General features: G+C 41.8%; 1 long non-coding RNA gene and 1 pseudogene across 1 annotated transcript in view; one reads left to right on the top strand and one right to left on the bottom strand.

The window, feature by feature from the left end:
* Window positions 1-21769, bottom strand: part of LOC144366280 (uncharacterized) — a 470215-nt gene that overhangs the window by 176590 nt on the left and 271856 nt on the right. The window lies entirely within an intron of this gene.
* LOC101972932 (Golgi SNAP receptor complex member 2 pseudogene) lies at window positions 20552-21195 on the top strand (annotated as a pseudogene).

The following is a 21769-nucleotide window of genomic DNA, read 5'->3' as shown; positions in this document are numbered from 1 at the left end:
TTGAAATTTTATGAATTCCTCAGTAGGGAACACTCTCTTGTTCTCCTTGCTCATTGTCTCAACAACTCCAGTACCCATCCCCATAAGAAGGGGCTTCAGGAGAGAACCTTGTAGTTCATATTTTGTAGTTGCTTACTTAGCATGTATTCAGTACTAAATGAGTACTTACGGCTTGGTATTCTATTGACGGATTGATCTTTAGGCTGAAAATTCACCTCCCTTCTTCCTTCTTGGTGATAACCTAAGAAAATTAAAATTCATTATATTAGACAATGTTTGGTTTCTTCTCTGGATGCCTTCCTTGAGTCAGGTTTCTGTATTCTAACATGAAACCTATCTTCATTTTTTCTTCTAGCAATCAATCTTATTCATTTCTTAATCATTTCCAAGTTCCCTTTTATAAGTCTTTCTTTATCTTTCTCTCCTCTGCATGGATTCCCTCCTGTTCTTCTGCTTGAAATCCATCTCTGGTGTCATAAATATCCTTATTTCTTTGTGATTCTCCTGTCTTCTTTCCCTCCAGATGATGAATTTGCCTTATTTGAAAGAAAACATTTGTTTCCTCGCATCTGATCTGAATAACAGTGAAATTTTTGTTTAAAAATTAATGCTTTTAGCAAAGAACCTTCTCTGTTTACTTGACTTGAAATATTTTAATATTTAACACGCTATGATGTAAAACTTGTGGAAGAAAAATCTCCTGGTGTGATCTGGTTGCCTAACAATTTACATTGAGCTGCAATATCTTATTTGCTATAATTACTCACTGACAAAACAGAGAATTGAAATGCAAAAATACAAAATGCTCTCAGTTTGCATTTTATTTCATAATGTAGAGAAACTCTCCATTCTTGAGAGAGAGAGGAAAAAAAGAGTGTGTGTGTGTGTGTGTGTGTGTAGGTTAAGAAAGGCAAGCTAGCTTAGGCAGATAGCCATCTCTACAAACCAACTCTTCAGCAGGAAGACTCAAACCAAAGAGGAGACTGTACGGCTGCCACAGAGTTTTTCAGAGGCTTGTGATGTGGAATTGAGGTTGGAGGGCAGAGCCCAGGGCCCTCACTTTTCCATCTCTGAGTCCAGAGTCTTACTGTGATTTTATATATGTCCTTCAGCTCTGTGGTACCAATGGCTCTGCTCTTAAACCATTGAAGTTTCATAGATAAAAGATATCAAACCACTGGGCTCTTGTTGGAAAGTGTCTGACTCTGGCACTCTTTCCTCCCCCTATTATTTGCACTCTTGACAGGCACAGGTTTGAATGGGCTCCTGGGTCTGAGTGGAGCATGACAGCCACCAGCACAGGCACAGTGTGTGTCAACTAGCAGCTCAGTTGATTTTCTTCACCGGCTCTTCTTGCTTTCAGAGATAGGAGCCCTCACAGATTCACCTCTTGGTTCACACACCCACCCGACCCTGGTTTCCAGTTTGACAAATGAAAAGTGTTTCTGTTTCTGAAATTACTAATATGGTTGCCCCAGTGCAGTGTGCCAGGATGTAATTAACAGAGGAAATTGAAACAAGATTCTTTATGATTAAATTTAACACGTACTCTCCAAATGAAAAAAAAAAAAAACATTAACTTTGGTGTTGTACTAGGGGCAAAAAGTTGCATTCTATTTTAAAAAAATCTGAAATGGCTTTGATACACAGTTGATTTTTTGTAAATGTGCTTTAGGTGGCATATAACTTACTCAAAGTAGGCAGTGTACTTTTAGGAGAAACTGTGGGAAACTATTTACCAAGGATAGTTAATATGCATTTTAATATTTCTGGCACATGAAGCAGTTAATGCAAAAGATTAATCATTACATAAACCATGTGTTGCCAGGATTTGGAAAAAGGTCTTAGAAATATAGAACTGTATTAGATGGTACATATTTAAAAAGATAGCTTTCTCTAAGCAATCAATAACACAGGATTTAGTGATCTTTAGTTAGTCCCCAAGTATTTATTTCATGATCTACATTCATTTTTATTTTTTAAGTAGCTGGAAAGTTGATTTGGGGGTTGAAGAATTTCTTTTCAGAGAAACATTTTCAAGTAATATGTGTGTGAGTGGATTTCAGCAAACTTTTTCAATGTTAATTGAACTTTCCAGTTTATTCTTCAGTTTTGTTTATGATTTAAGATGGTGTAGAGCTTCCCCTGAGTTAATAACACCTCTTATTGCTTTATTTCTTCTAGTAATAATAAATTGGATCTTCACTATCAATTTTTTCTTCCATTCATCTTGGCATGTTGTCTATCAAAGCAAAAAGAAAAAAGAAAAAAATAGAAAAAGAATGCTCATGGAACTCATTATAACACACACGAATTAAAATTGCTCTTTAAAGATAATATTCAACATCACCAGGTTACAAGGCTCTGTTGAAGTTGTACTAGTTAAGATTTAATATATAGATAGTAAAGTCTTATGAAGCGGGAGGGAGATTTATTGCAAGGCCACCTGGAATCTTGCACTGAAATTACAAAGCCAACAAGAACTGGGGAAGTTCTCTAGGCAGTCATCATGAGATTTAGGGTCACAAAAAAATCTCTGGTATTTTCTTCTTTATGCCTGGATTTCTTTGCTGACTTAGTTTTTAAGCCTTCAGAAGATCATCTTGTACTTGGCCTAGTCTTTTTGGTCTTTCTCTACCATGAGCTTTCCACCAAAGCTCTTGTCACATTTCAAGAGCAATTAAAAATATCCTGTCATGTTTTATTCAACATTTCTGTGTCTTATTACAAGAAGGTTTTACAAATCAATCATGTTTCAGGTGGGAAAGCATCCCTAGGGTCCTTCTTTAAACAATATTCTTAGTGGTCTGTGTCAGTGGATTAGAGTTGACATGCCTAGTGTAGATCATCTTTTATGTCTCTAAGAGTTTTAAGAAATAGCTTTGAAATCAGGGTCTATGTGGCTTCTATGATAATGGATAAACAAGAAATATTTGTTTATGGTTACAAAATTTGCATAACACAAAATTTAGTATCTTAGCTATTTTTCAACATAATATTCATTGACATTGAGTATCTCACAGCATTGTACAACCACTATCACTTTCCATTTCCGGAACTTTCTATTACCCCAAACAGAAATACTAGACCCAATACACAAAGCCTCTCTATTTCCTCATGCCCCCAGCCCCTGGAAATCTTCACTGGACTTTTTTGTCTCTATGAGTTCACCTGTTCTAGAGCCCCATGTAAATGTGGTCATAAAGTCCATATCCTTTTATGTCTGGCTTATCACATTCAGCATCATGTTTTCAAATTTTATCTGTATTGTAATGTGTCAGAATCTCATTCCTTTTTAAGGCTAAATAATAATCTATTGTATAGGTATGTTCCATTTTATTTACATAGGGAACAACATGTCAACTGGGCACTTTAGTATAGGAGAGGCATAGCAGTATTGTTTCTTGGCTTATTGAGTTTCTGAGGGAATAGACCAGTAGGGCCACATTGCATATCTCACTAATATTTCATTTAACTAGTGTATGACCTTTGAAAATTCCCTAAACCTATTTTTTGACATAATTAAACCTCTTAAAGGTTTGTTCCAAGTTTTATATGAAATAGTGCCTTGGCTGTTCCTGACATGGCACACAGTGGGTATTCAGATAGTGAATCAGGCCTTCCTCACTTATTACCCATTTTCCAACTCCAGAAACCCATACCCATGATACAGAATGAAGACAAACATAAGAGCAGGTGTGTTTCTCTGTGTTTTAGAGGGAACAAAAGAAACCTGAGTTCCCAGGGCACAGATTTGGGAACTGTCAGGCAAGGATGGCAAGATCCTCAATACAGGAAGAAGGGCCTCTGGGACCTTTACCTCTCTTTAATTGGTCCCATAAAATGGAGGCAGCTGGTTTCCCTCATCTAGTCCCATCTCAGGAGAGGAAGAAAAGCACACCTTATTCCATCTGCCATACCTAAAGTATAAAACTTTTCCAAGATAAAACTGTCTGTTCCTCTTTTAAACTGTTTTTTGCTGTTACCCATGAAAAAATATTTTTTATTTTGATAAAAAGAAATTTCTGTCTTCCTGCCAAGCCAGCAAAGACTCTTTGAGAAATGCTTTTGCTTTCCTGGTATCAGGGTGTAAAATCTGCATGACATGGAGACCTGCAGTGACATCATTTCAGCACCTGCCTGGGGTGGTAGCTGGAAGAAAAGCAGAATGAAACATACACTTCCTGGTACAGCATTTGAATCAAACACATATGCCTGGAGTCTGCTGTGTGCCTGGGCACATCTGATCTTACAGCACACTATGGGTGCTTCCTGTGAACAGTAGATTCAGGATAGGGTGGTGAGAATAGTAAAAATGAGTACTGTGAACTTTTCCTCCTGTCCCCCTTCTCACTCTATTAAATGATTATTTTTCAGAAGAAACCTTTTTCATTCCAAATAAATCCAAAGTGATAGAACCAGAAGCAAATCAAGCTTTCTAGTCTACTAAAAAGTTCCTGGGAGATGTCGTCTGTAGAATCCATTTTCTCTGTGTATCTCTGAAGAGCTGTAGCCAAGTCGAAGACATAAAACACAAATATTGTGTGCTCTGACCCCCTGCCCCACTCTGTCTCAGAAAACCCTTCATATGGAAGCTACAGGATGCCACTGGAGCATATAGAGATGTGTTCTCAGAAACCTTCCTGAAGAATGACAGTGAGTGAAGGGGGCCAGCCGTGAGTTGGTTTGGGAGTATATGAATGAGACTCAGTTGTGCACGGAGTGAGAACTTCTGCATCCTGGAGCTGGTGTTTCCTTTAAAGGATGTGGACCTTATCCATCATATCCATCTTGGCCAGCTGATTGGAACATTTAGGGAGCCCTCCAGAGTCACTGGTTTAGCATCTTCAAAGCTGTCTTGAGAGGAGCTGTGGTATGTGGCAGTGTGTATAAACTTCAGAATCAGATCTGAGTTTGATTTTACACTCTCCTTTGGCTTTTAACCCATCTGAATTAAAGGTAGCTTTCTTATGAAATGATGATAAACCTGCTCCTGCCCAGCACGTTATGCCCAAGTATGAATTAAAGAGCTTTTTCTAAATGTTCTGCATCATGTTTACCACATAGGCAGTGCCCAGAAAATGTTGATTGTCTCTCTTGTCTCTTCTCCTGGTTTACAATGTAATTTTCTTTTGGTGCAGATGCTAAGGCAGTTAAGCTGTGTGTGGCATCATCTTTATGATACAGACATTGGCCAGGAGCCTCAGGAATAAATCTGAGAATAAGAAAGAAATGCACTTGTCAGCTGACATTTTTACCTTTTCTAATTAAAAACTTTCATAGCAAAATACTTATTTTTTTTCTTATTCATGTGTGTGGATACTGTTTGATGGGCATTTTCATGTGTGCTAAAGTCTGGGTAAAGTGACAAGGAAAGCCCCAGTGAACATGTCACTTCCCCATGCTGACAGTGAATTCCCTTCTGAAGAATGCTGATGATGTGCCGGAGCATCTTGGCATCAAGGGGAGAGAGAGTTACTGAACAGTGTGGGTGACTTTCTTGTCACATGAGAAAAATTCTTGAGATGTGGCAAAAAGATAAGAAGTGATACTATGGAATGGCAGGTAGCCTATACATTTTGGGTTCTGTAGGAATCATATGGTGGGAGCACATTTGTCTGTCTTGTGTCAGGACACTGTTGTCCCAGGTCACAGACAAGTGCACACATGTATGCACATGCACAGGGCACATGTCCTTGACATTTGTGGGATTTTGGAATATAAAGCAAAGATAGCCACTCCTGCTCCATTGGTTCATTAATATATATACAAAAACAAAACCAGAGGTTTCTTACCAGTCACAGGTAATGAAATGGCATTATTGTTGCAGAGACAAAGGCTAGAATTTAAATTTTCTACACAAAGACTTAATATGAAAGAAAATTTTAAAGTCCAGACAAAAGCAACACCCACTTTTAACTCAGCAAAGACAGCGAGGCAGTATTTGCTGATGAGTTTTCTGTGCTCAGCTTAGCCCAGCTCCTGTCACCTCTTAAGTGCTCAGTCAGGGCTGGTTTGGGTGTTATTAATAAGCAGATCATACAAAAACTTTGCTGTTTCTCAGTATTAACTTTAGGGAAAATAATATGTAGTCGTCAACAGACTGAATGGACTCCCACGTTTCATCATTATAAAATGATAGACTTCCAGAGTACTTCAAAAACATGATGTTCTTGAGACATGTTACTGGGGTGGATGAATCAGACCCAGATCATTTCCTTAGCAACAGAATCATAGGATGCATTTACAGCCTCCTTCCAAGTGTCAGTAAAAACTATTTTTTTCTCTCTGACCTTAATACTTCCATTTATCTCAGATATGTATAAAGTATCTCCCAGGTTCTGTTAGAATTTTTTTAAGTCTATGATTTAATTTTATATTCTGTTACCTTTCTTTTATTCTTTTGCTTTTGTCTGTTACTATTGCTTTCTAGTAATTGTTTGCAAACTTGTCATTTGGTTCTAAAAAGACATTTGAATTGAATCCAAAACTTTTCAAAATTCTATAATTAAAAAAGCCAAAGAGTTGCAGGTAGAGTTATTATCTAATTAAATTGATTTCGCTCCCTGTAATAGCTCAAATTTAGAATTTGTTTGTGATTGAGCAAAATCATTAAATATGTTCTCCTCTCAAATATATGTGAGTTTTTTCCCCCAGAGTAATTCTTTGGAAAAATATAGTATACATGGTTTCCAATTTACATGTATGAAATTCCTGATTTAAGTGGGGCTATGAATAGGTTTACATATTCTTCAAGGAGAATTTGTATATATGTTTATGCTTTCTAGAAAATGCTTTAGTCCATATTGAATATTTGGGAGTTTTAGCCCTATGGATATCATATAAAGTTGTATTAGGAAAAGAGTTTATAAAGAAGCAAAATGATAGAGATAATGTAGTAAGAAAGAAGGATAACTAAGTGTGGGAAGCCAGCAGAATCTGTATTAAGGGGAGGCTGGAAACAGAGCAGCCAGATCTTATGGGGATTGTATTTCAGAATAACATTAAATTTTAAGTGCCTTGAATTGTCAGATGTAAGAAATAGAAATGCAGGATTCCCAGTTAGCTTTCCCTTTCTGAAAAACAATAAAAAGCTTTGTTAGTGTAAGCTATGATTCAAGTTCAGGTTGAATGTTTCTAAGTCTCAAAATCCCAAACCTACCCTGATGTCTCCACTGGGTGTCCTCCTGTTGTCCCCCTTTATGCCATTTATGCTATGTGTCATAAAGCCTTGTCCTGTCTTTTCTGCCAGACTAGGAATCTCTGAGGACACAAATTGTATCTCTCCCTTTGCTAGTTACCTGGCATCTAGCCTAGAGCCTGAAACAATGGACAATCTCGTTTGTGCTGGTTGAATGGACATGTTTCATGAGGTCTCTTTAGAGTTACCCCTGGGCCAGTGAGCCACATGCTTTTCTCTGAGTCAATTTTCTGGGATATCAGTGGCTAAGAGGATTATTTTAAGCATTTCCAGCTGTCAGGTATTATGAAAAATCTTGGAGGTATCTGAATCTAGGTCTCTGTCCTTAAGGAGCTCATCAACTAGTTGAGAATATGAGATAACCCAGAAATAGACATCAAAATCATAGGAAATGCAATGAAGAATTTGAATGACTAATAGAATTAGAAGACTCAGGAATGGATATATCCTTGTGCATTCAAATGTCCTGGATTCCATGGACATTTGAATGCACAAGGATATATGGAAGGGATGAGGTCCATGAAGTCCCTGGAATTATGCTGTGTCTTAGGCATGTGCATTCTTCTTTTTTTTAAATGTTTGTTTTTTAGGCATAGGGAGACACTGTATATTTATTTAACTTTTATGTGGTGCTGAGGATCGAACCCAATGCCTCGCCCATGCTAGGCCAGTGCTCTACCTCTGAACCACAACCCCAGCCCTGCATGTGCATTCTTTTGGTAAGAAAATCTCCAGCTTTTCTTGAAAGGAAGTACCTGACTGCAGAATTGTTGGCTTGCCATCTGCTCTAAGTGCAATACACATGCATGATGCACCAAAGATACAAATATGAACAGTGAAACTAGAAGCTGATAATGGAAAAGATGAAATTTCTTTATAACTTGTTGCTAGGGTAGAATTTCTTAAAATAACAAGGATAAAACTGCAGGAATTATCTCATAAGTAAAGATTTATATTCAGTGAAGAAAATAGGAAAAAAAGTAACAAAAGATGAAATGAGAGAATATTTTGGAGGTAGGTATAATAACTAAAGGGAGATTCATGTTGACAGTATATTCTTTTCATTCCTGCTAATTTGTAAACAAAATATATGAAATAAAAATTTTAATGGGAAAATGATACAGTCAGTTTATGAAAGGGAAACCTTGAATGACTAATACGTATTCAAGAGGTGTTCTCTTTTGTTAGTGTGGCCTTAAGGATCGAGAACAATGGCATCGCTCTGTGGGCCATTGTGTGGTTTCCCCATTATTTTCAATGGCTTACTGTCCAAGAGCCCAGCTTTCAATTAACTGCTAGAATTCAAAAATTGAACATTATTTATTCTGAGTTTTCTTTAAGGCATTCCCCCACCTCTCCCTATTGCCTCCCTCCTGGCCAGCTTTGTTTTTCACCTGCTCCCAGAGGCGTTGTACTTGGAAGCTTTGCTTCAGATATTTCCTTCTGTAAGACTGAAGCTCCAAGTCACACTTAACCAAATGGACTTAAACAAGAAGGTGAAAACCTCACACCTTACCAGAGTTGGGTGAGCACTTCCCCAACCTCAGCCTGAGGCCCAGGTTGAAGTCCCTACCTTCCTCCAGAAAGCCCCAGCACCATCTGGCTACCCACAACTACCCAGCTACCTATACCCACCCCAGGAACCCACCAAGAGCCCCAACGTGCCCCTGCCCCTTCTAGAAGGAGGAGGATGAGCAGAAAAATGTGTCCTTTCTGACCAGGAAGACTGCAGCTCCTTGACTCTAACTGGAGACATGGTGATCAGATGATGGCAGAGTCTACCCAACTTTCAGCCTGGGATCCCATGAACAAACCAACTACTTTAGAAAGTTTGACTGACATTCCTGAGCTGGGTGGGCTGCCTTGCCAAAGAAAACTCCAGCAGGGCTCATCTTGGTGCTGGCTCCAGCCCAGGCTCAGCCAGAAACATGAGAACATTTACTCATCTGGCCTGTGATGCCCATTTCCCTCAGGAAGTTGTTAGGGCTCTGCTGGCTCCATGGACTTGGGGAAGGCACTTCTGAAGGGGCCTGTGTTCCTCAGCTCGGCCAGGCATGGCTGCCCAGACAGAAAACACCACAGCCACCCCTGGAGAGGTGAAAGAAAGTACTAGAATTCCAGGGTTATGGGGGGTGCTTCCTGAGGAGTTGGGAGTGGTATCCCTCCATGGAGAAGAGCCCCCACTTGTGGCCATGTGCTTTCAGGTCACAGTCTGGCCAGCTCCACACCCACCTTATTGTGTTGGCCAATGGAAAGATCCCTAGAAATGGCCAAAGGAAGGCCAGGTGGGTGGTGGTCCCCATGCTGACAGCTCTGAGGAATGACCTCTCACCACAATCTCTCTCTACATGCCGTCCCCTGTTCTCTTTTCCTGGATGCCTTTCCCTGAGGTTCTCCTGTGCCCTCCACATCCTCTGATCTGAGGCATTTCTGTGAAGGTGCAGCTGGCCTCCCAGCTCTGAGAGCCAGGGACTGTGGTCAAGAGGTCCTGGAATTTGTGGAGCAGGGACAAAAGAGCCCTGGGGACTGCTAAGTCATCTGTTAAGTCCCACAGGAATCCTCCTGCTCTCTCCATCCCCTGAGGTGGCTGCAACAGCCTCCTCCAAAACCTCCCAACCTCCACTCCTGCCTCCCTCTAACCCATTCTCTGAGCCAAGGTCTGCACAACCTTTTATCAATTATAGAATAAGGTAATGTGTGGATTGCTTAATGACAGGGACACGTTCTGATAAAGGTGGTTTCTTTACCAAGGGAGCATCCTGGACCATGATCACACCAATTGAGGGGGTGACGTCGATCCCTCTCTCGATGAAGTCAAGAAATGCAGCCTTAGAAAAGAAAAGGTTTCACAGTAAGCACAAGATGAATGAGGCTTCCACTGGCATACTGCCAGACCATGTTACCATAAGCATTTTTTGTAAGTTATTGTATATTCTCTTTTTTTTTTCTTGGTACTGGGTATTGAACCTAGGGGTGCTTAACCTCAAAGCCACATACCCAGCCCTTTTTATTTTTTTATATTGAGACAGGGTCTTGTGGAATTGCTGAGAGTAGCCTCAAACTCACCATCCACCTGCCTCCACCTCCCAAGTAGAGGACTGATGGGATTATAAACACGAGCCACTGTGCCTGGAAAGTTGTGGTATATTCTAAAACAATGATTAAAAGTACAGTGTAGCAAATACACAAATTAATAAAATTGACATTTACTACCATTATCAAGTATTATGTATGGTATGTAGTATTTGGTGCTATACTATTTTGGTTTTGTTTGTTTGTGATGGGGTCTTGCTATGTTGCCCAGGCTGCCCTTGAACTTGTAGGCTTAAGTGATCCTCCTGCCTCAGCTTCCTGAATAGCTGGAAGTATGGGTGCATGCCACTGTTCCCTGCTAATTTGGAGATTTTATATAAATTTAATAATAATTTTGATAACCTCAACCATGACATTATAGTTTTTGTGATTTCTTCCTTTCAACATTACATGATGAGATTCATCCACAGTGTTGCAAGAATCTAGAAGTCATTCTTTTCACAATTTTCTTGGACTTGTCAGAGCCTTTAATATTTTAATGCATTTATGTGCATCATAACTCATCATAAGCATCCCCTCTGTGACAGGTCCAAGCAATACAAAGGTGATTAAAACTGCATTAGGAATAATTAGGGTAAATTAAATACACTGGCCTTAAATTTGATTGTAGTTTTTTTTTTTTGTTGTTGTTGTTGTTGTTCTTCCAGTCCTGCTGGGCTGACTTGGGGAAATCCCTTACCATCTCTGGGCTTTCTGTCTTCTAATTTGCAAAATTCAAGTTTAGTGATCGGAACTCCCTCAAAGACTTCTCTCCTGATACTTCCATACCCATGTACACATATTTTAATTAATCAGAGGATTGTTTAACATTGTATGGGCCTTGAGGATTTGAACACTATGAGGAACTGGAAAGGGCAGGGACAGTACGTGGAAGTGATGGAAAGTGGACGCCAGAGCTTTAGGAGGAAGAGAACAATAAGGCTCAAGGGAGGTTTTGCCCAAAAATAATAAAAAGAAACGATGGTTCTGGGGCATACCACCTTGTGACCAACCCCCTGCCTATTCCCACCCAGTCATGAGTACCATCAGAGGTAGCCAGAGACTTCATTGTCCAGAGCACATGTTCTCAACACAGGTGGATGTTCCAAAAAAGAAAGAATCCTACAGGTGAATACGCAGGATTCACACAGATCCCCAGTATGTCTGTGGTATTAAAAATTCATTGGTGCTCAAGGGCTAGCAGGAAAAAAAAAGTCTAAAAGAGCACCTTAGGGGGCCGATAATAAAAAGAAAATACTAAGAAAACATTGGCCTTTAGGTTGCCAACTCCAATGTCCAAATCTTCAGGAGCGAGGTAGATGGTGATGAAGAAATAGGGGGTGGTGGAGACTACAGCAACCTCCTGTGTCCAGACAGAATACATTATATCATTTTTAAAAAGTGTTACTATTGTTCAGGCCAAAGAAAATACATCTGCAGTTTGGACCAAACCGACCATTCCCCACATTGGACCCCCAGATTTAAATCAAGAATCCAGCCCTGTCTCAGTCCTTGTGACCAATGAGAAGGCAGCGTTCATTCTGGCACAATGCCCATTGGCTAGGGTGTGAGTGTGAGTGTGGGTGTGGGTGTGCATATCCTGCTCCAGACAGGATGCTTGCCTTGTTCCTCAGCATCCACTGGAACCTACTGTGGGGATTAATGCCACGTGGAGCGTAATTAGTGCCAAGAGATAAATGTGCAGATTGGCAATCACAGATTGACTGCTATGGTCAGGTTCCTGAACATGGGCTAATTGATCCACTGCCTGAAATCACTATATTCAGCACTGTTTTGTTAAGCACCTGTGCAAACAAATTGTGGCAAGGGGGACCCACCACGTTGTAGCTTTTAAGAGACTCAGACTCATGTTTGAAACTGCCTGGGAAGGATCTCTTGGTTCTCCAGCCTTTCCATCACCTGGCATCAGTGATGTGCCAGAGTCAAGCAAATGTTGTACCATTATCCAGAGAGGTGTGGTTGTTGCCTTTTTGCAGATATGGAAAGGATATTTTGCTCAGGGTCTTGCTGTTAATAGACAGAGGAGTCAGGATTCCAACCCAGTCTTTTGACGTTTAAATTGCTACTATTTATTTTTCCAAGTATTTTCTTATTGCTCAAAGCTGGTGGTGCATCAGGGGAGATGTCCCAGACACTGGGGACATGCAGTGAACCAAACAAGACTCTCCTTCCAGAGAGCTCCATCCTGGAGTCTTCAGTTCAAGAGAGGACACTGCTGTGGTTTGAATGTCCTCTCCAAACTCATGTTGAGACGTGATTGCCATTATAATGGTACTAAGAGGTGGGACTCCTAAGAGGGGATGAGGTCCCTGTGCTCTGGCCTCATTAATGAATTAAGCCATCATCACTGGACAGCATTCCTGAATCAAAGATGAGGTTAGTCCAGCATTATCTATCTTGGATGAGGCAGCTTGTCCTTCATTTGGGCATCTGCAGCCCAGAGGTCCTAGCCACTTGGTTCCCTGAGAACCCTGAGACAGATCAACCTTTCTTGTTCTTAAATAATGCAGTCTGTAGTGTTCTATAATAGCTGAAGGAAACAGATGAATATGGCATCTCCCATAAGGATTTATGGCCAGTGTAGGATCCCTGGGTGGCAGGAGGAAGGCACACCAGAACACACAGATGATGCACATTTGGAGCTTCCCTAGTGAATGAGAGGTGCTAATGACCATTGCCCGTTCATCTACCTCCTCTTTCCAGAACTGACTCTCAGATTTTTTTTCTCTAGGGAAATACCTCTCCTTCAATCTCTCCCTAGTGTTTTAGGTAGGATTGGCCCCACCTTTCACCTAAGGGGTATGACCTGGTAGAATAAATTAATCAACTCTTTTCATTCTCCTGATACAAGCATTGGTACAGAAGTCATGGGACCCAGTTAGGCCCATGACACAAAATATTATGCTGAGAAATAGGAAAAGTTTCTTTTCTCTTTTAATTAGGAGTTAGAGAGCATTCTGTGGCCTGATGGATAGTGCAGAATGAGGCTGTATATTTGCTAAAGCTATATCCACCACCATGAAGGAAGCCTCTGAATCAAACTGAAGTTGAAGCTTATTTTGAACAGTAACTTCAGTCACAGAAGCCAGTGAATTTCCCTTTGGCCTTTTGTTTGTTTGTTGTTGGTTGGTTTGGTTTGTTTTTCACCACTTTGAGCTGAGTTTTCTGTATCTACCACAAAAGACTCCTCACAGACATGGAGGGGTTTAACTTCCTAGTCTTTCCTGGGTCAACACATTTAATTAAGTTCAGAGCACAAAAGACCCTAGAGCTCTCACCATTGTGGGATAGTGGAGAGGAGGTGAGGGTGATGAACCATTTGCCAAATGTCTTTGGTTCTTGTTCTGTCATTCTTATCCCCTGTCCTTTCCTGCTCCCCATGCACCTCTAACCCCACACACCTATCTGGGGCTCTGGCCCTCTTTCTTCCCAGGGTCCCTGCAGGCCTTAATCAACATAAAATGACCAGGGTTTCACTCAATTACACTCAACTTGGGGGAAGTCATATAGGGTTTGCTGTTAAAAGGGTCCAAACTCACCCAGTGAAGCTGAAATGGCGTAAATGTGTAAAGAGACCCACCTCACAGTGAGCCCTGCAGCTGTAATACCATAGCCACTCTTAGGGTACACTTTTTCCCCTCTCATTTTATTTTACTATTATTTTTAATGGACAAATCACAATCATTTGTGGTCAACATGTACACTCAGCATTAGGGATTCATACTATTGTGATTCAGATATGAGATGATTCTCAAAATTATATGAGACAAGAAAGTTTAGAGGTGAAATGATTGGTTTATGAGAGCCTTAACCTAACCAGAGTATTAATCCACTGGTAGTGATTAACTGCATGGTAATTACAGGTGGTAGGATGTGGATGGAGGAGGTGAGTCATTGGGATGTGCCTCTGGAGTGTATATTTTATCTGTGGTGAGGGGAGCTGTTTCTCTCTGCTTCCTGGTTCCATGTCATGAACTGTCACACCCATCCACCATGATGTCCTGCCACACCTAGGTCATATTGCAGCCAGGCATAGTGACTCACACCTATATCCAGCAGTTTGGAAGGATGAGGCAGGAAGATCATGAGTTCAAAGCCAGCCTCAACAATTAGCAAGAACCTAAGCAAATCAGTGAGACCTTGTCTCTAAAATACAAAACGGGCTCGGGATATAGCTCAGTTGTTAAGCACCCCTGGGTTTGATCCCTGTTACAAAGAAAAAAAAATCTAGGACACAGAGCATGGAGCCAGCTGTCTGTGGACTGAAACCTTTAAAACCATGAACCTCAAAACAAACTTTCCCTTCTCTCAAATTCTTGGCAGTTCTTTTTTGTTGCTGCAGTGAAAAAAAAGCTGACTAAAACAAATTCTGACCCCCAAATGCCACAATTTCTTTAGGTGACCAAGTAGACCCTAAGTGACAAATTGATTACACTGAGCCAGTTGCATCCTGGAAGGCCACGAGGTGCATCCTCCTAGGGATAGACACCGATTTCATGTGTCAGTTTATTCATCCTGGACTCAGACCTCAGCCAGCATGCACAACTATCAGGGGACACCGACATGACAGATCTACAGGATCAAAACCACTCTCAATCCAATATCTGACCATCACACCACTCACAGTAAAGCAGATACATCCCAGGCCATGATTCTGGGACCCAAAGATCATGTCACAATCTGCATCATACAGGGGCTGCCAGCCACACACAATGCCAGATGGACCTGAGCACCTGAGGATCACCTGAGCACCAGCTTTGAGGAAACCCTCTGAAGGGACAAGCTTCCATCTTTCAAGATGCCACATATTTATTGAATAATAAAATGAAACACCCTCTGTGGGACCATGTTCTCAATGGAAAGAACATAAGGGTCCAACCATAGGGTCAAACCAAGGAGTGGCTCAGTTTACCATCACTTAGATTCACCCACTGGGCATCTTGTATTTTTCATCTATTCTGCTCTGGACCCTGCAGGATATGAGGTCCTGATTTCCTGGAGGGGAACATTCCCAACAAGGGTCACATGGTGCCATTGAAATATACCTTGCTATGGTCACAAGGGAGGTTTGAATAGTATGACTGCAGAGAGCAGCAGGGAGTAGAGGACATCCTCAACTCCCTCTCCTGCAAGTGGTGATAGACCCTGATCTCCCCAGGAGGGAGGGCTGCTGTCACTCAGTGAGGACAGGAGGGATGTATATGAATCCCAGTGATCCACATGGGTGCCCCCTGGTTCTCCTTGTCCCATTTCAACTGGGTCTAACCCCTGTACTACCTTGCCTTCCAGGGTTTGATGTCCAAAATCCCAGATATCTCAGGAAGGTCTGGGTCACACCCCCAGGAAATTAGCCAAGAGACCTGCTCCATGTTGAGACCCAGGGCAGCATTGGTGTAGAGGCCCTGCTTACCAGGGCTGCTGAGGCCAATGACTGGTGGTAAAGCTTGGACCTGGAATGTCCCACAGGAAGCCATGGGTTCAAGGCAAACTCTCCAGCTTGGCACAATGGGAAGGTGGTGAAAACCTGAAGAGGTGGGGCCTAGAAGGAGGTCTTCTGGTCTCCAGAGACATATCACTAGAAGGAGTTGAAGAACCATGCCCTATTCTCTCTTCCTCCATGAGGTTAAAGGGCTTCCTCAATCATGCACACCTGCCATGATGAACTGTGCTGCCACAGGCCCAAAACAACAGGGCCAATAGTCAAACTCCCAAAATGGAATCAAAATAAACCTTTTTACTTTTAAAGTTGAATACCAGAGGTACTTTATTACTGTTAGAGAAAAGTGATGAACACAACTGGTAATTTCAGGGACACTGAAGCAGGCCTATTCCTGGAAGGCACAGGACTCCTCTGATGGCCATCATAGACAGGACAATTCTATGTCCTGGTTGTGGTTTCTTTAGGTTGCCTGTGGTCTAGGACCCATCTTAGAAGCTCATCTCCCTCTACCCATCCCTCAGGGTCTAATTATACCTCTGTCTGAAGATTTCCCAGGAATTTCTGGCTCCTTTCTCTTATTCTTGAACCAGTGCTTTTCTCTAATAAAATGCTAGTGAGTTCAAACACATCTTGTCAGCTCTGTCTTGAAGGACTTTACCAACAAATCACTTCCATCTATGTGCTTTTATTATTATGATATACATTATTATGATCTATGATCTACATTATTATATATTATTATTATGATATACTTATTCTAGCATAGTCCAGCTTCTCCCACCACCTGGGCTCCATACTGATGATCTATGTGTTATTCCTGTGAGTTCATGGATGTTTCTTGTTTTGCCAACTCTTGTAACTTTCTATTGTTCTAAAGCTGTCCTTCTGCTGGACACTCAAGACACAGTTGATGTTCTTATTCCCACTGCATGTCAGGTTCCTAAAGAGGACAATAAGTATCACTGAAGTTCTGTATTATAAAGTCTCTATGGATAGGCTGAAACCCAGAGTCTCCCCAAATACCAAGGGTTCATGTTGTCCTGAACCCTGCTCCTGCTGTTCTCAGGGATTCTGGCCCTGATCAAGACATAGGCAGGTGATTGAGGGGTTGTGAGGCAAAGGGAGCAGGAAGAGAACCACCCATAAGGGAGGCAGAATCTGTGCAAGGTGTACCTCAGTGGCAACCAGCCCAGGTGCTGCCTCAAATCAGCCTCTCCCTGTGTTTACCCCTGCCTATGGCTCCTTCCTCTCCCCTCTGTCTCATCCTTCTAGTCCCTTTACCTCAATGAGCCCCTGGTACCTCTTTTTCCCTCTGGGCACCATCAACCCGGACCCTTCTTCCCAAGACATCCCCAACACTCAGCCCCCCACCCACTTCACTCCCACTCTTCCTGGGTTCTTGGCAGCACTGATTGCACCATCTACACATCTCCTGTCCTCATGTCTCTTGGTCCTTCCAAAGATTTGCAGTCACAGTTAAGGAACCTTCCCTGGGATCCAGGCCTAGGGTATTCCTCAAGCCCTCCTAGCCTACCTCCTCCCTGGCACACACAGGTTGTTTTCTTCTCATAGGGAGAAAAGAAGGGAGCTATGCTTAAGGCTGCAAGTAACTGATCAGTGGGTGTTGTCCCTGAGACGTTGGAGTAGAGTAGATGGGAGCACATGGAAGAGCTCACCTAACCCATAATTTCTCCATTATTCACATATCTTCTAGATTTGGACCCTATAATGTCATGTTTCTGCCCAGGTAATGACAGCACCCAGCATTCTGATGCTTCTCTAGCCCTATAAAGGTGAGACTCTGGAGGGCCCAATGTGGTAGAAGGGGTAAGGTCCAGGGAATGGAGAAGGTTGTGGGAATTCTCTTGGATCTTTGGGTGAGTGGTGGCTTCTTCAGAATGTTGCCACTTAGAGTAACTGCTCTGATTTTGTTCATGACAATTTTGTTCTGAAGTATGAGTCAGCTGCCTTGTGTGGGACTGAGCAACACAAGATTTGTTCAAGTCTTTGTGACTAGAAGAACCTGGGAGTCCCTTTCTGTAATGGATTATTAGGCCATCTACATTCCTATTGGCATAATATGCAGAGCTGAAACCAGTGTACAGGACTCCTGTCCCCACACTGTCCCTTGCCCACTCACCTTTCCTGTTCCAGCAGATATGAGGCTGGGACAACTCAATCCCACTATCAATAGCATTGTGCACTGAGTCACTTCTTACTTCCATCCTGAATCTAAGAATCTGAATATAAATGTTTTCTCAAAATCTTGACCCAATGGGTTGATTGGCTAATCAACTGATAAAATTCCAAATTAGAGAGAAGAAATAAATGGAAACACTGAGAGCCTCCCAGAATCTGTTTTTGCTGTCCCTAGTCAGCTTCAGCTGCAGATAGGAGAAGGCTGTGAGGAGCCCAGTGTGGACAGGGCTGTGCCCTGTTAGTGCTCAGGCCATGCTGGGCTTTGATGTGGGCTGTCCTTCGCTTGGTCATCTTTTGTACTCCCTTGTCCTTGTCCCCTGAGAGAACCTTGTCCCACCTGGACCTGTGATCACTGGGACATAGACATCACCAGAGCCTTCTGTTGTCAGCAAGACCCTGGGCATCAAGGGCTTCCTGTGGCCATGTCAGGCCTCCCTCATCCTTTGTGTTTCCTGTCTCCTAGTTCCTAGGGAGGATTATGCCTGTTCTTGTTCTTGTAAATGATTTCTGGTCTTGTTCTCCTGTGTGAGTCCCCAGAATGTCAGCAGCAGAGGAGCTTTTCTCCATCATTGTTCTTACAAGTTTGGAGTGGTCCCTGCACAGAGGAGGTTCTGTGGTATCAAAAGACATATATATATATTCAACTTGCATTAAGCAGCACACAGATCCTTCTCTAAAATAGACCATATATTATACCACAAAGCAACTCTAAAAAAAAGTAGAGATGCTATCATCTATTTTATCAGATCATAATGAAAAGAAATTGGTAATCAACAAAAAAATAAAAATTTCTTCATCACCTGGAGAACAAACAATATGCAACTGAATCAATAATGGGTCACAGAAGACATCAAGGAGGAGATTAAAAATTTCTTAGAGGTAAATGAAAACATAGACTCAACATAGTAAAACCTCTGGAACACTATGAAAGCAGTACTGAGAGGAAAATTCATTGCATGGAGTTTATTCCCTAAAAGAAGAAAAAATCAACAAAAAAATGACCTTGAGCTACATCTCAAAGCCCTAGAAAAAGAAGAACAAATCAGCAGCAAAAGCAGTTTTAGCCTGTGACCTGTGCTGGCTTCATGAAAGAAGATTCACATCATGTGAAACCACTAGGGAGTTTTAAATTAAAGAGACAAGACTCTAATTACCTATAAAACCAGCTCCAGGATGGCTCTTCCTTGCTCCAGCCTCAAGCCACCTATTGTGGTAGCAAGGTTTACTGAAGAGGCTAATGAGAGAGAGAGAGAGAGAGAGAGAGAGAGAGAGAGAGAGAGAGAGAGAGCGCGCGCGCCAGGGAGTGGACTTTTATTGGGGAACAAAAAATTCTGGGGAAAATCCCATCCAATGAAAATTAAGGCGGGCAGCATCCCAAGGTCAGGGGCGACGATTGATTGGGTTTTCGAGGTAGTGGCCAGACACGCCTCTGCACGGACAAGCCCTTGGACCTGGAGAAGGGTGGGAAAAGCTCTGACACAGCTGTGCCTAAGGCCTCTCACCCAGCCAGAGAGGTAACTCAAATCATGTGATAGGATGGCCTCCCACAAGCAGTAGAAGGCAAGAAATAATTAAAATTAGAGCTGAAATTAATGAAATTGAAACAAAAGAAACATTTGAAAAAATTGACAAAGCAGCAAGTTGGTTCTTTGAAAAAAAATAAAATTGACAGACCCTTAGCCACACTAAGAAAGAGAAGGAGAGAGAGAACTCAAATTACCAGCATACCTGATGAAAAAGATAATATCACAACAGACACTACAGAAATACAGAGGATAATTAGAAATTATTTTGAAATCTTGTACTCTAATAAAATAGAAGACATTGAAGGCACCGATAAATTTCTTAAGTCATACAATTTGCCTGGATTGAGTCAGGAAGATATACACAATTTAAACAGACCAATATCAAGTGAGAAAATAGGAGAAGCCATCCAAAGATTACCAACCAAGAAAAGCCCAGAACCAGATGGATACACAGCCAAGTACTACAAGACCTTTAAAGAAGAACTAATACCAATAATCTTCATTTATTTCAGGAAATAGAAAAAGAGGCAGTAATTCCAAACTCATTCTATGAGGCCAATATCACCCTGATCCCCCCCAAAAAGACAAAGACACATCAAAGAAAGAAAACTTCAGACCAATATCTCTAATGAACATAGATGCAAATATTCTCAATAAAATTCTGGCAAATCAAATATAAAAACATATCAAAAAGATTATGCATCATGATCAAGTGGGATTTATCCCGGGAATGCAAGATTGGTTCAACATATGGAAATCAATAAATGTAGTTCATCACAGCAATAGACTTAAAGAATCATATGATCATCTCAATAGATGCAGAAAAATCATTTGACAAAATACAGCACCTCTTTATATTCAAAACACTAGAAAAACCAGGTGTAACAGGAACATATCTCAACATCATAAAGGCCACATATGCTAAGCCTCAGGCCAGCATCATTCTAAACAAAGAAAAATTGAAGACATTCTCTCTAAAAACTGGAACAAGACAAGGATGCCCTCTTTTACCACTTCTACTCAACATAGTTCTTGAAGCACTGGCCAGAGCAATTAGACAGACAAAAGAAATCAAAGGGGATATGTATAGGGAAACTGTACCAACAAATGCACAAGCAGGTTCACAAGATCCAGTCTCACATGGGACGCCTGGAGATGGCAAACAAGCAGTCTCTGCATTTAGTAGAAAATGAAATCCAAGCAAGCATAGACCAGACATTCAGCTGTCTAGAACATCTGGAAATTTTGTCCAGCAAGGAACCCCTTAACAAAAGACAGAATGCCAAACTTCGAGTTGACCAGTTAAAGTATGATGTCCAGCACCTGCAGACTGCTCTCAGAAACTTCCAGCACTGGCAGCATTATGCCAGGGAGCAGCAGGAGAGACAGCGAGAGGAGCTTCTGTCTTGTACCTTCACCACTAATGACTCTGACACTCAGACACCACCATACCAATGCATGAATCACTGCAGTTTAACTCCTCCCTCCACAACGTTCACCACAGCATAGATGACCTCATTGGAGGCTGGCACAGTATTCTGGAGGGACTGAGGGCCCAGAGACTGACCTTGAAGGGGACTCAGAAAAAGATCCTTGATATTGCCAACATGCTGGGCTTATCTAACACGGTGATGCTGCTCATTGAGAAGAGGGCTTTCCAGGACAAGTACTTCATGATTGGCAGGATGCTGCTCACCTGTGTGGTCATGTTCCTAGTGGTGCAGTACCTAACTTAAGCCGGCAACTCCCAGTGGCTAGACAGTGTTCCCACTGCAAGACTGTGTGAATTTGAGTGTGTGCACGTAAGAGAGAGAAGGGCCTAGAGGCTGCCTTTTGAAATGTATGCCTGACTTAACTGTGATGACCACTTAGGAGTAATTGTGATTAGACTGCTCTGTTTTCTGTGACATCTTGGGAGCTAGTGCCACCAAGATGTGTGGTAGAAAGTGAAAGAGGTTCTGATTCTCTCACCCTCACTCTCACTGGGAAAGGGAAGGGATGGCTTTGTCCATATGTCTCTGTGCACCTGGAGAAGGTTTCTGCAGTGAGCCTCAAGTGCAGGACTGTTCACACTGTTCACACCTTGTTGTCTGCAGCCTTTGTGGCTCCTGATGAATAGGCTGGAGCATGAGCAGAAAGGAGAGGGAAGAGGTCTTTTTCTGCACCCATTGCAGTGGATCAGTTTACACACTCTTGTCCCTGCCACCCTCCCCCAGCAACTGACATGTAGATGACTAACTGCTAACACTCATCATCCTTTCCCTGGAAGCAGCTACCTAGGAGAAGCAGAGACATTAAAGGTATTGCTGA

The sequence above is a fragment of the Ictidomys tridecemlineatus genome, chromosome 8, assembly GCF_052094955.1.
Source record: "Ictidomys tridecemlineatus isolate mIctTri1 chromosome 8, mIctTri1.hap1, whole genome shotgun sequence".
Taxonomy (NCBI): domain Eukaryota; kingdom Metazoa; phylum Chordata; class Mammalia; order Rodentia; family Sciuridae; genus Ictidomys; species Ictidomys tridecemlineatus.
This window is presented reverse-complemented; position numbering and strand designations above follow the sequence as displayed.